The sequence below is a fragment of the Erinaceus europaeus genome, chromosome 17 (assembly GCF_950295315.1).
Source record: "Erinaceus europaeus chromosome 17, mEriEur2.1, whole genome shotgun sequence".
NCBI lineage: Eukaryota > Metazoa > Chordata > Mammalia > Eulipotyphla > Erinaceidae > Erinaceus > Erinaceus europaeus.
The window spans coordinates 18,321,453-18,334,909 of NC_080178.1; the positions used below are offsets into that span (position 1 = coordinate 18,321,453).

The 13,457-nt window shown below is 46.9% G+C and overlaps 1 long non-coding RNA gene across 1 annotated transcript; it reads left to right on the top strand.

Moving 5' to 3' along the window:
• Positions 1-5,364: 5,364 nt before the first annotated feature.
• On the top strand, positions 5,365-12,498 carry LOC132534040 (uncharacterized). The gene is made up of 4 exons (XR_009545754.1): positions 5,365-5,430; positions 5,555-5,818; positions 9,072-9,160; positions 12,228-12,498. It is a non-coding gene; the product is annotated as an uncharacterized LOC132534040 (long non-coding RNA).
• Positions 12,499-13,457: the final 959 nt, after the last annotated feature.

Sequence of the window (13,457 nt, forward strand, 5' to 3'; positions counted from 1 at the left end):
GTGTTCCAGGTCTCTAACACTTCACTGACACTTGTGAATTTCCCTTTCAACTAAGAAATTGAGGTCAGGGAGATAGTGCACAGGGCAGTGAGCCTGCACTGCCAAGTGTGTGACCCAGAAATGAAGGAAACTTCTAGGCTGTGGTGTCTCTCCCTGCAGTGTCTTTGTGTCGCTTTATGTCTGATTATTTGACAAAGTGACCTGAAGTGATGAAGTTGCACAAGAGTGCAGCCCTGATTCCAACAACAACAACAACAAAGGTGTGTGGGGGGCTGGGTATTGTTAACAGTGCACTTGTTACCATAGGCAAGGACCCAGGTTCAAGTCCCCAGTACCCACTTGCAGGGGGGAAAGTTTCACAATTGGTGAAGCAGTGCTGTAGGAGCGTCTCTCTTTCTCCCTTTCTTTTCTTTATCTTTTTTTTTTTTTGCTTCCCCACCTTTTGTTGCCCTTGCTGTTTTATTGTTGTTGTAGTTATTATTGTTGTTGTTATTGATGTCGTTGTTGTTAGATAGGACAGATAAATGAAGAGAGGAGAGGAAGACAGAGAGAGGGAAAGAAAGACCACCTGAAAAGAAAGCGACTCCCCTGCAGGTGGAGAGCCAGGGGCTCGAACCGGGATCCTTACGCTGATCCTTGCACTTTGCGCCACGTGCGCTTAACCTGCTGCACTATGCCTGACTCTCTCTTTCTCCCTTTCTACCCCTCCTTCCCTTTCTATTTCTGTCTATCAAATGAAAATGAAAGAATAAATAAATCATTGCTAGGATTTGATAATATTGTTTTGTTGAGAAAGACACATTTCTGGTAGTGAAGTGAAGTTTCCTTCTTACATATTTTTTTTGGAAGAGCTTAATGAATGAGTCAGTTTAAAGAAAAATCTGGGGAAAAAAATCCCAATAAGAAATGGGTCAACCTCCCAGGACCTTGTCCTCACCATAAAGCAACGACGGTAGGGATGGCCCCAGTCTCTGAAGGGAGTGCCCTGCCACTCGAGAAAGACTGGTCCTGAAATAAGTGAAGATACAGAACTCTGTTGGTGGGAATGGTGTTGATTTAAACCCCTGTTGACATGTAATTTTGTTAAATAAAGATAACAGATAAAAAAAAAAAAGAAAAGAAAAAGTGGGCCATTGAACAGTTTCCTAAAGAAGAGATACACATGGCCTACAGACATATGAAGAAATGCTCCACTGCACTTATCAGTAGAAAAATGGAAATTAAAACTACACTGAGATACTATCTCGTACCTGAGAGAATGACTTATGTCAACAAACCAGGAAATGACAGGTGTTGGAGGAGTTGTGGGGAAAATGAAACTCTGCTTCACTGCTAGTGGGAATGCAAACTGGCTAAATCCCTGTGGAAGACTGTATGGAGAGTCCTTTAAACAAATAAAAATGGAAGTACCTTATGATCCAGCAATACCACTCTTCACCATTTACCCAAATGACATGCAAACACTAATTCAAAGGGAGATATGCACCCTTGTGTTCATAGCTGCGTTATTCACAATGGCCAAGGAGTGGAAGCAGCCTAAATGCTCATCAGCAGATGATTAGCTAAGGAAGTTAGGGGATATATTGTCGCAGTGGACAGGACTTCCCAGTTTATTCAGGACAAATAGCAAGACCAAGAGACACTTGGGAGAACAAGGAGTGTGTTTATTTATGCACAGGTCCAGGCCTGGAACACTCCTAGAAAACCTGACCCCTAGACAAAGATAGCAGCGGGCTTCAGGGGGTCTGGTGGTAGCGCAGCGGGTTAAGCAGCGCACATGGCGCAAAGCACAAGGACTGGCATAAGGATCCAGTTTGAGCCCCTGGCTCCCCACCTGCGGGGGGGTGGGGGGTGACTTCACAAGCGGTGAAGCAAGTCTGCAGGTGTCTTTCTCTCCCTGTCTCTATCTTCCCCTCCTCTCTCGATTTCTCTCTGTCCTATCTAACAGTGACAGCAATGACAACAATAATAATGACAACAACAAGGGCAACAAAATAGGGAAAATGGCCTCCAGGAGCAGTGGATTCGTAGTGTAGGCACCAAGCCCCAGCAATAACCCTGGAGGCAAAAACAAAACAAAACAACAAAAGCGGGCTTTTATCTGTGGTTAGCAGAAAGGGGTACTGGCTGCTTTTGGGACATGAAGGCTGGCAGGGAGGAGCAGCTTGTGGGTAGCTGCAGGTGATTTCACAGAAGCGGAATTTAGTTGTTAGGATGATAACTTTTATTATATTATTATATTTATTTATTTACTGGAAGAGACTGCCAGAAATTGAGAGGGAAAGGGGAAAACAGGAAGAGAAACAGAGAGACACTTTTTCTTTTTTTTTCCTCCAGGGTTATTGCTGGGCTGGGTGCCTGCACCATGAATCCACCGCTCCTGGAGGCCATTTTCCCCCCTTTTTGTTGCCCTTGTTGTTGTAGCCTCCTTGTGGTTATTATTATTGCCATTGTTGATGTTGTTCGTTGTTGGATAGGACAGAGAGAAATGGAGAGAGGAGGGGAAGACAGAGAGGGGAGAGAAAGACAGACACCTGCAGACCTGCTTCACCGCCTGTGAAGCGACTCCCCTGCAGGTGGGGAACCGGGGGCTAGAACCGGGATCCTTACGCTGGTCCCTGCGCTTTGCGCCACATGCACTTAACCTGCTGCACTACTGCCCGACCCCCCAGAGAGACACCTGCTGACCTGCTTCACCACTCATGAAGCTTCCCTCCCATAGGTGGGGAGTGTGGGCTGGAACCCGGGTCCTTGCACATTGGAACAGGTGTGCTCAATGAGGTGTGTGCCCCCTTAGGATGGTAACTTTCTTTTCTTTTCTTTACTTTTTTTTTTTTTTACCAGAGCACTGCTCAGCTCTGGCTTATGGTGGTGGTGTAGGGGATTGAACCTGGGACTTTGGAGCCTCAGGCATGAGAGTCTGTTTGCATAACCATTATGCTATCTACCCCTGCCCAGGATGATAACTTTCAAACTTTGCAGGTTGCTGTCATCTCCCCCTCCCCAGACCCAGTTTATATGGGTTGCAGCAGTTTGGCTCTGATTTCTCTGTGCCAATACATCCTATGAATACTACATTGCAATAAAAAGATGCTATTGTTTTCTTTGGTACGAAATAGTTGGAACTAGAGGTGATTATACTTGGTGGAATAAGAGATGAAAGACAACTACCAGATGGTTTCACTCATATAAGGAGTCTAGAGAACTGATACACATGAATATGAGAAGGAGGAGAAGGAGAAGGAGAAGAAGGAGAAGGAGAGGAAGAGGAAGAGGAAGAGGAAGAGGAAGAGGAAGAGGAAGAAGAAGAAGAAGAAGAAGAAGAAGAAGAAGAAGAAGGAGAAGAAGAAGAAGAAAAAGAAGGAGGAGGAGGAGGGAAAATAGTTTTTAAGACTTTGTGAGAACTATGGTGGTTATCTCTGGAAGGTGGGAGGGTGAGGACACAGACTGTAATGGGGAGTGTGGTGTGGAACTATATACCCTGTAATCTTACAGTCTTGTAACCCACTGCTATTAATCACAAATAAAAAATGGAAATAGTGGTCAGGCAGTGGTGCACCCTGTTGAGCACACCTGTTACCATGACAAGGGCCCAGGTTCAAGCTTCTGGCCCCCACCTGCAAGGATAAAGGTTCACAATTGGTGAAGCAGGTCTGTAGTTGTCTCTCTGTCTCTGTCCCCCCTCGCTCTCAATTGCTATCAAATAAAATTAACGAATACTTAAAAATAAATAAGCTTCTGATGAGTTTTTTTTTTTAAATGAAGGGGCTGGGTGGTGGTGCACCTGGTTGAGCGCACATGTTACAATGCCCAAGGATCCAGGTTCAAGTCTCTGTTTCCCACCTGCAGGGGGAAGCTTCACAAGTGGTGAAGCAGGGCTGCAGGTGTCTCTCTCCCTCTCTATCTCTCCCTTCTCTTTCAATTTCTCCCTGTCTCTATTCAATAAATAAATAAAGACAATAATAAAAAAATTTAAAAAAAGAAAAACCTGAGTGGAATTCAACAGATGTGATGGTAGTGATACATGCAAGGACCTAAGCACAGTGACACTGACCTGGAAGGATTTTATGACCCTTTTCAGTCCAGACTGGGTTCTGACTCAGGCAGAATGGGAGAAATGTCCCATGTTCCTTGGCTCTTAACCCACACCTCGGTAATGAACAGTTTGCTTATTTGCCTCACTTATCAGCTGTGGGAGCAGATCCTTGTCTGTGTTTCTTGTGTCCCCAGTGCCCAGCAGGATGCCTGGCACACAAAAGTCCTTTGGATTCATTTACTGAGTGAATGTACAAACGAATGACTCTGGCTCTTAATCCTCTGAGTAGTTTCCCTGAATGTGTTCACCCACCCGTCTGCTGCATATTTATTAAGCAGCTACTATGTATACTATATCCTGCCCATGTCTTCCTTGTAATGGCTTTCTTTCTTTTTAAAAGAATTTATTTATTTATGAGAAAGATAGGCAGAGAGAGAAAGAACCAGACATCACTCTGGTTGGTACATATGCTGCCGGGGATTGAACTCAGGACCTCATGGTTGAGAATCCAGTGCTTTATCCACTGCACCACCTCCCGGACCACTGTAATGGCTTTCCCCCTGTAGGTGGGGATCAGGGGCTTGAACCTGGGGTCCTTGTGCACTGTACTGTGAACTCTTAACCAGGTGTGCCACACCTGGACCCCTGAGTTTTAATAAAATGGACACTTTTTGAGGGTAGAGGAATCAGCCTCAGGGAGTGTTGGTGTATGAAAGACCGACAGACAAACTGACTGACTAACTGACTTTGGTCCCACCGAGGCTAAGGGCACAACTCCGATGCCTCTCTCATCGCCTGGCCCCACATTCTGGCTGGCTCAGGAAGGGCAAGAAGATGCCTAAGTGCCCAGCTTTGCTTCATTAAGCAAAAAACTGGAGCAATCTGGATACAAAAGCAGTGAGTGCATAAAATCTTCTCCTGAGACTTGTAGATGGGGTTCTCTGACAAGTGACCCAAGGGACCGACTCACAGCTTCCCAGACTGCCAGAGACCCAGCCCCTCCCCTCTCCAGGGGACGTGGGCAATGTGGTGTTGGCATGGTGACCACTCCCCCTGCCCCCCCCCCACGTGACAAAGCAGCCTGGAGGAGTAGAATGAGGCCCTGTGGGCTCCACCCGCTCAAGAATGGTACTGAGAACCAGTCCAGGAACGAGGGGCCTGGCTGCTAAACTCCTGCTGCAGAAACAATGGAGCCGTTGCCTTGGCAACCAGGGGCTGCCTCTCCCTGGGCCTCTGGGCTGAGTCTGAGTCCTAAGAAAGGAGGTTGGGAGCAGAGGGAAGGATGGGGGTGGGGGGTGCCTTTTCTGCCTACAAGTTGGGGAGACACAAGCTCTTTTCAGAGATTGTATGGGAGTCTTTGTGGGTCCATTCTGCAGAGCTGCTCAGAGACCTGGGTCGGAGCTATTTTCCCCACCCCAAGTAGAGGGGACCGGTTTTGAATGGGCTGTGGATGGTCCAGTGCAGGCCCTGATGAGCGTCCCCATCTTAATGATCTCACCCCTCCCCCACCCCATCCAGGTCTTCTGAGGACTGGACCCCGAGTCTGATAACATCAGAGGATGACCTTGGGTTGCCCAGCAAACTCTGCCATGTGTGTGGATGCTGGCGGTGCAGGTTGGGAATGTGGAGGTCAGAGTGAGGGGTCTGTTTTCTCCTGACCTTGCCCTGAGAGGCCCTGGATTTGGTAAAGGCATCCGTTTTGGAGCAAGGACTCAGATCTAGACTCCATCCCTCACAGGCTGCATGACCCTGAGGAAGTGTCTTCTGTGGTGCAGGAATGAGGTCAGTGTGGGTGGAGTTATAACCCCTGTGATGTGCAGATGTGGGCTGGGAATGGATTCCCTTCTTTTCTCCCTTAGTCACCTGTGGCTCACTGAGCCCAGGAGTTGTCAGCTCTGCAGTGACTACTGAGATGCCCAGTAGGCACAAATGCACTCCACTTCTCCTTGAAACCCTTCCCCATTTTTAGTAGCTTCCTAAATTGCACAATCTGTACAGACCCTTGGGGAAGAATGCCCCCCTATAGTGGTGGCCTGGCTTTAAACAGAACTGGTTACAGGTATCTTCTGCCTGTCTGAATGTTCTCAGTGTCCCCTTTGCATCCGGCTTGCTTTTGCCAGAAAGAAAGAAAAAAAAAAAAAATGAAAGGACACACCTCACAAAAAGCTTGAGAGCTCCGAGGTGTTGGAGGTGGTTTCATCAAGTCCTAAGGGTGTCCTGGGCCTGATGCCCATTGCTCCCCACCTGAGTGGGAAGGAAGCAGGGGGCTGGTGCAAAACCAGCGCAGCTGGCGGCGGCCTGAACCCGGCCCCTGAGTGCAGCGAGGCCCCGCATCGCTAGGCTGCCAGGCTCTGTCCTCCCTGCAACCAGCACCCAACACCACCTGGGAGCTTGCGTGGGCGGCTGAAAGTCACGATTCAGACACTGCGTGCTTTCAGAACAAATGGGTCCCCCTTGTGGCCGCGAGGCCTCATAGCACCTGTCTCCTCCCCTGTGCCCTTGGCTGCTGCTCAGATCACAGGACAGGTGCCCCAAGGGAGGGGCACCAAGAGAGGGGCACCAAGGGCGGGGACCTGGCCTGGACTAGCTTCTCCTGTGCCTAAAGTAGAAGTAATTCCTGGCGTGGCCCATCGTCTCAGTCTAATTGGAGTCTAATCAGAGCATCAAGATGTTTTAGGGTTTCTTTCGAAGCAAAAGTCTTGTGTTGAGATGCAGTGCATTTGAAGAGGCTTATCACACTGGACTCTATTTCCTTGGGTTCCCAGGATCAGCCCTGGTGGGTTGACAGACACCCAAGAATCTCCAGCAAAATGTGGATTCTTGGGCTCTTTCTTTCTTTTTTTTTTTTTTTTTAATTCTGGAGGGTCCAGAGCTTTCATCAGGATTTCCTAGTTTTTATTTTTAGTTATCTAATTTGATAGGACAGGGAGAAATTGAGAGGAAGAGAGGGCAAGAGGGAGAGACACCTACAGAATTACTACACCACTAAGGAGGCTTCCCCCTTGTAGTTGGGGGCTGGGGCTTGAACCTAGATTCTTTTTTTTTAATGCCCATTTTTTAAAAAAGAATATTTATTTATTCATAAGAAAGATAGGAGAGGGAGTTGGGCAGTAGCGCAGCAGGTTAAGTGCAGGTGGCGCAAAGCACAAGTACCAGAGTAAGAATCCCTGTAGGAGCCCCCCACTCCCCACCTGCCGGGGAGTCGCTTTGCAAGCGGTGAAGCAGGTCTGCAGGTGTCTTTCTCTCCCCCTCTCTGTCTTCCCCTCCTCTCTCCATTTCTCTCTGTCCTATCTAACAATGACGACATCAATAACAACAACAATAATAGCTACAACAATAAAAAAACAAGGGCAACAAAAGGAAATAAGTAAATATTTTTTAAATGTTTTTTTTTTTAAAAAAAAAAAGGAGAGAGAGAAAGAAGCAGACATCACTCTGGTACATGTGCTGCCAGGGATTGAACTCAGGACCTCATGCTTGAGAGTCAGGTTGTTTATCCACTATGCCACTGAATCCCAGACCACTGAACCCAGATTCTTGCACAACTCAACTCGGTGTGTCACCACCCAGCCCTGACTCTCAAAAGATTTCAAAGAACAAGAATCACGGATGAAGGTAAAGCAGAATAGAACTTTCCTATTGGGTAGTGTGTAGGTCCATTCAAAGTAGTCCTTTGGGGGGTGTTGAGGGGGGTGGGGTAAATGATCAAATACATCCTCTGTGCTATGCTCGGACCGATGTACATGATGAAGGCAATCAGTCCAAGTTTTTTCTGACCACATCTCATTTCCACCACCACAATGACCCATCTGGTTCACCCACCTTAGTCGCCAGCCTTGGATCTAGTGACTGTCAGTTGTTTCCAAAAACCATCCACTTTGACAAGGCAGAGATTTGTCCTCAAGAGGATCCAAGTGAACATGACAGCATTTATTGCTGCAGGAGTTCCTGGAGCTTCTGCAGGTCTCAGAGTGGGAAGGATACATGCCAGGATAGTCACTTTGGAAGTGACTACTTTGAAGGGTCTGACAGGTTAATGAAAAGTCATCCATGTAATTGAATAATGATGGATTATAGGTACGACAGTTTACCAGTAATACTAAGAAGTTAGATAATGGTTCCATAGATTACACTGGGGAGGCCTCAGTACCACATGGAGGGTGTTATAGCACCAGAGAAAAAGGCATCTGTCCCTTTCTCTGTCTATTAATGAAAAGGTGGTGAAGTCATGTATTTGCAAGGTTCAGACTGCAAAAAACTACTAAGCACAAGGACCCGCACAAGGATCCAGGTTCAAGGCCCCAGCTTCCCACTTGCAAGGGGGATGCCTCACAAGTGGTGAAACAGGTCTGCAGGTGTCTATATTTCTCTCCCCCTCCTCTCTAAATGTCTCTCTGCTGTATCCAATAAAGTGGAGAAAATGGCCACCAGGAGTGGTAGATTCATAGTGTTGACACGGAGCACCAGCGATAAGCCTGGAGGAAAAGAAAAATGCATAGAAGAGGTCAAAGAATGGACAAATCATGGCAGCCAGAATGTCCTATCATTTATATGGCAGTTAGAGACATTTGTTGACATCCCCTCTGGGCCCCGGATGAATCAGACAGGAGCTCCCAGTACAACATAGGAAACAAATTCACAAGGGACCAACTGTGAAACCCTGTGGGATGTGTTATAACAGAGCAATAGTTAGGAGGAGAGACACCCCCAAATTCACCTAAAATGGTGCTAAAGTCGCTCAAAAGTGACACTTTTTCAGAGCTGTGGAGTGGATAGATAGCACCCAGGAAATGTCTTTTTTAAATGGCCTATTGAAGGGAGAATGTGGAAGACTGAGAGAGACTCTGGTTCCTCTTTTCTCCCTGTGTCTCTGCTCAAGGCCAAGTGACCTACAGTGCTCTTCCACTGAGGATCTTGTGCTCTGGACAGTGAGTGTTCTCAGACAAGACACCAGAAGGATGTTTAAAAGTGTGCATGTTATGAAAAAAAAAAGTGCTCATGTGATTGGCTTTGTTCTTTGATTTCTCAACTCCAGGTCACCATTTCATTTAGCTACTGATGAAGAGGAAGAGACACCACAGTACAGGAGCTTCTGGGTACATGCCAAGGCAGTCCCCCTACATGGTGAGCATTGTCTTGTTCCTGAGTACATCTGCCATTGTCCTGAGAAAGATATTTTGAACTAATTTTCTGGTGCCAGGAAGAGGATGAGAGGCAAATGGACCAGAATTGCGCCTTCTAAGGTGCCCACCTAGAGAAGAATGTTTAGCCAGGCTCCAGATACAGAAGTGACCCCAGTGAACTCAGCAAAATCTTACACCCATTGGAACAGCCTACACCCAAAAGAGAGTTGTGATGAAAAGGAGAGTTCTGATAAGCAGTGTGGGAGAGGATGGGTGTTCCCCCAGGGAGGCCCTAAAGGCCAGGACACAGGGATGGACTTGATTTCTAGCACTCCCCTCCCTCCACATGCCTCCAAAATAAATATTCTGGCTACACTGTAATTATTATGCTACATAATAATTGGCAGATAAGATAAATCAGGACTCTCCCACTCCTGCCACCAGAGAGCCATTTGTTGGACTTTTGCCAGTACACCACTACTAGGAGGGCTAAAAACTTTTATTAAAACCCAGATCTGGGGCTGGGGAGACAGGAAAAAGACTTTCATGCCTGAGAAAGATTCCAGGTTCAATCTCCAGCACCACCATAAGCCAGAGCTGAGCAGTGCTCTGGTAAAACATACAGACATACAACAAAAGACCAGTCCCTAGACCCCATGTGCTAGACCTGCCTAGAGGAAGAGAGATTTGAGAGGAAAGACTGACCTGACCTTTGTCTTGGCTTAGGCTGCCAGACTCTAAGAATTCAAGTGCACGTCATTTGTCTGGGAAGTGATCTGAAAGAAACACTAGTAGGGGAAGGTGGAGAGAGCCAGTAAGGTGGGAAAGTGTCCCACCATGCCTGCTGTCTCTGAGGATCATGGGAGCTCAGTTCCTCATGGGCCCCTAGGAGAAAGTGGAGGACTGGTCTAAGAGATCTTACCCAAAGTGTTATTTCTCTACCAGTGTGTTACTATGGCCAGAACAATGCTGCCAAGAAGAGTCCTAGCAGCCTGGGACATACTGGGGTGGGTGCTGAGGGATGTTTGGTTGACTCCCACAGCTCTAGCACTGTCAGAAAAAGCAGATATGAATGAGAGAACATCTGGGCAGAGGTGACAGCATTTTCAGAGACAGTGGGGCCTGCAGTAGCAGAACAGAATGGTAGAATTGTTGCAGCTGGTCCTAAAACACATCTCGGTATATTTATTTATTTATTTTTATTGCTACTGGGGTTTGGTGCCTGCCCAAAGAATCTACCACTCCTCGTGGCCATTTATTCTCTTCCCTCCATTATTTGATAGAACAAAGAAAAATTGAGAGAGGAGGGGGAGGGAGAGAAACAGATGCTGGGAAATTGTGCCGATGCAGTTGCATCTGCCATGTTGTCCCCTCAGGCTACTGCTAGTTCCTGCAAGAGTTGGGACATTCTCGGAGTGCCTGTTCAGCCATGTTGTGCCCTCAGGGCATCGTCTATACCCCTGCCATATTTGGAGTGCTTTGGTCACTCCTCCCCCCTCCCATTCTCATGAGAGTTATTATCCTATCCTGGAGTGCTATGGTTACTCCTCCCCCTTCCCATTCTCGTGAAAGCTGCTCCTCGCTCTCTTGCCAGCACTTCACTCCGATGTTCAGACGCAGGAAAGGTTACTGTGTGAGGCGGCCATTTTCGCTACCTCCACATGGCCCAACCTGCTTCTCTAGCACCCAACTCTGAGGTGCCAGCGCAAATAAAGATTTGTGTTCCCTCTTCACTCCGGACCCCCTCTCTCTTCTCCATGGCCCGCGCACAACAACAAACAGACACACCTATAGTACTTGCTTCACTGTTCATAAAGCTTCCCCCCCCACCACATGGTGGGGAGCAGGGATTTGAACCATGTGAATGGCCTATATGTTTAATCAGGTTCATGACTACCCAGCACACCCACATCTCAGTATTTTTTTAAGTTAAAGAGTCAGGGAGGTGGCCCACTGAGTAGAGCACATGCCTCCCATACATGCAGCCCTGGGTTTGACCTATGGAAGCTCATGGGTGATGGAATGGTACCTTAGTATCTATTTTTTGTCTCACACACAAAATATACAACAGAGGAACCAGGTGGCACACCTGGTTAAGTGCACACTTAACCTGAGTAAGGACCCAGGTTCAAGTCCCTGGCCCCCCTTTAGGGCAAGCCTCATGAATGGTAAGGCACTGCTCAAGGTTGGTGTCCCCATTCCCTTCCTCAGTCCCTCCCATCCCACTAAATTTCTGTCCAATCAAAATAATAAATAAATAAATATGCAACCAAAAACTAGGTCAGAGTGGCATAAAGATAGCAGTGTACACACACACACACACACACACACACACACACACACACACACACACGAGGCCCTGGGTTCATTCCCCAGCATTATATAAAGAAGAACCAGGGTCATGTGACGCAAAGCACAAGGACCAGCAGAAGGATCCTGTTTTGAGCCTCTGGCTCCCCACCTGCTGGGGAGTCGCTTCACAGGCAGTGAAGCAGGTCTGCAGGTGTCTATCTTTTTCTCCCCCTCTCTGTCTTCCCCTCCCCTCTCCATTTCTCTCTGTCCTATCCAACAATGATGACATCAGTAACAACAACAATAATAACTACAACAATTAAAAAAAAAACACAAGGACAACTAAAGGGAAAATAAATATTAAAAAAAAAAATAACCAAGGTGTTGTTGCCAGTCACATCCAATTTCATCTGGACCCCCTAAACCTCCAGTCCCCTCCAGCCTCATGAAGGAGAGATTATTCACAAGAAGGAAGAGATGAGGAGCAGTCAGCTTTGTTTTGGGACTTCAGAACAAGCACTTGCTGACAGGAGCTCCATTTCAGTCTCCATCTGAGGTCTGAGCAGTGGGACACATGCTATGTATCTGTTCTGTCCTGTAGTAATGTGGTTGTGGAACACCTGAAATGAGGCCATTGCAACTGGAGAGCTGAATTTTAAATTTTATCTCAAGTTGATGAATTTGAAAATAAATATGAACAGGTAATGAGTTAATGGCTATGGTGATACACAGCACAAGTCCTCCAGTACTTCCCTTTGCCCCTCTGTCTTCTGCAGCCAGACTTGAAGCTGCCCTGTGAGCATCCCTGAGCCTGGAAAGCCTTGTGTCCAGCGCCACCTGCAGGATGTGAGGAGCAACGAATAGAAGCTGGCTGAATCCCTCATTCCTGGTCTGCAGTTCCTCCTAGCCTCTAAGCCCTGGTGCCTGACTGAAGAGAGAATCGTGGCAAGAAAGGCGCTGGCCCCGTTCTCTGAACTCTTGGAGAGACTTTGGTGGAGGAGACTCAGACTTCCATTGACCATTTTTATAAAGTTAACCTGTGATATATTTTTGCTTGGGTCTTTTTAAAAAATTATTTTATTTTATTGAGAGAGAACAAGCCACAGACAAAAAGGCCAGAGCACTGCTCAGCTCTGGTTTATAGTGGTGCTGGAGACCTGGTACCTCAGAGACTTAGAGGTGAAAGTCTTTTGTATAACCATTACACTGTCTCCCCAGCTCTGCTTGGGTCTTTTAATAGTGTTCGGGCTTGTTTTCTTTCTTTCTTTGTTTCTCTTTTTCCACCCCCTTTTTTTTTTATTAGTGATTAATACTGACTTACAAGATTGTAAGATAATAGGGGTATAATTCCATAACATTTCCACCGCCAGAGTTGTGTCCTCATCCCCCTCCACTGGCAATTGCAGTAGTTCTCCCAATAGTCACAGAAGTGGGTTGACTTTCTATCTACACACTGTATCTATCTATCTATCTATTTATCTATTTTTGGTCCACTTTTTTCTACATTTGCTCACTTCCTTTCTAAGTCACACCTACACTTATTCCTATTTCTTCCTTCCTTCCTTCCTTTTTTTTTGCCTCCAGTGTTATCACTGGGGCTCAGTGCCTGCACTATGAACCCACTGCTCCTGGAGGCCATTTTCCCCATTTTGTTGCCCTTGTCATTGCACTTGTTGTAGTTGTTATTGTTGTCATTGTTACTGTTATTATAGTTACTGTTGCTGTTGGATAGGACAGAAAGAAATGGAGAGAGAGGGAAAGATAGAGACAGGGAAAAAAAGACAGACACCTGCAGACCTGCTTCGCCGCTTGTGAAGTGACCCCCCCCCCCCGCAGGTAGTGTGCTGGGGGCTCAAACTGGGATCCTTATGACAGCCCTTGTGCTTTGCGCCATGTGCGCTTAACCCACTGTGCTACCGCCCAGCTCCCATCTATCCCTATTTCTTATTGTCTTTCCTTTTTTCATCTTTTTTCTGATAAGGAAAACAGCGCCTGGCTTTCTCTGG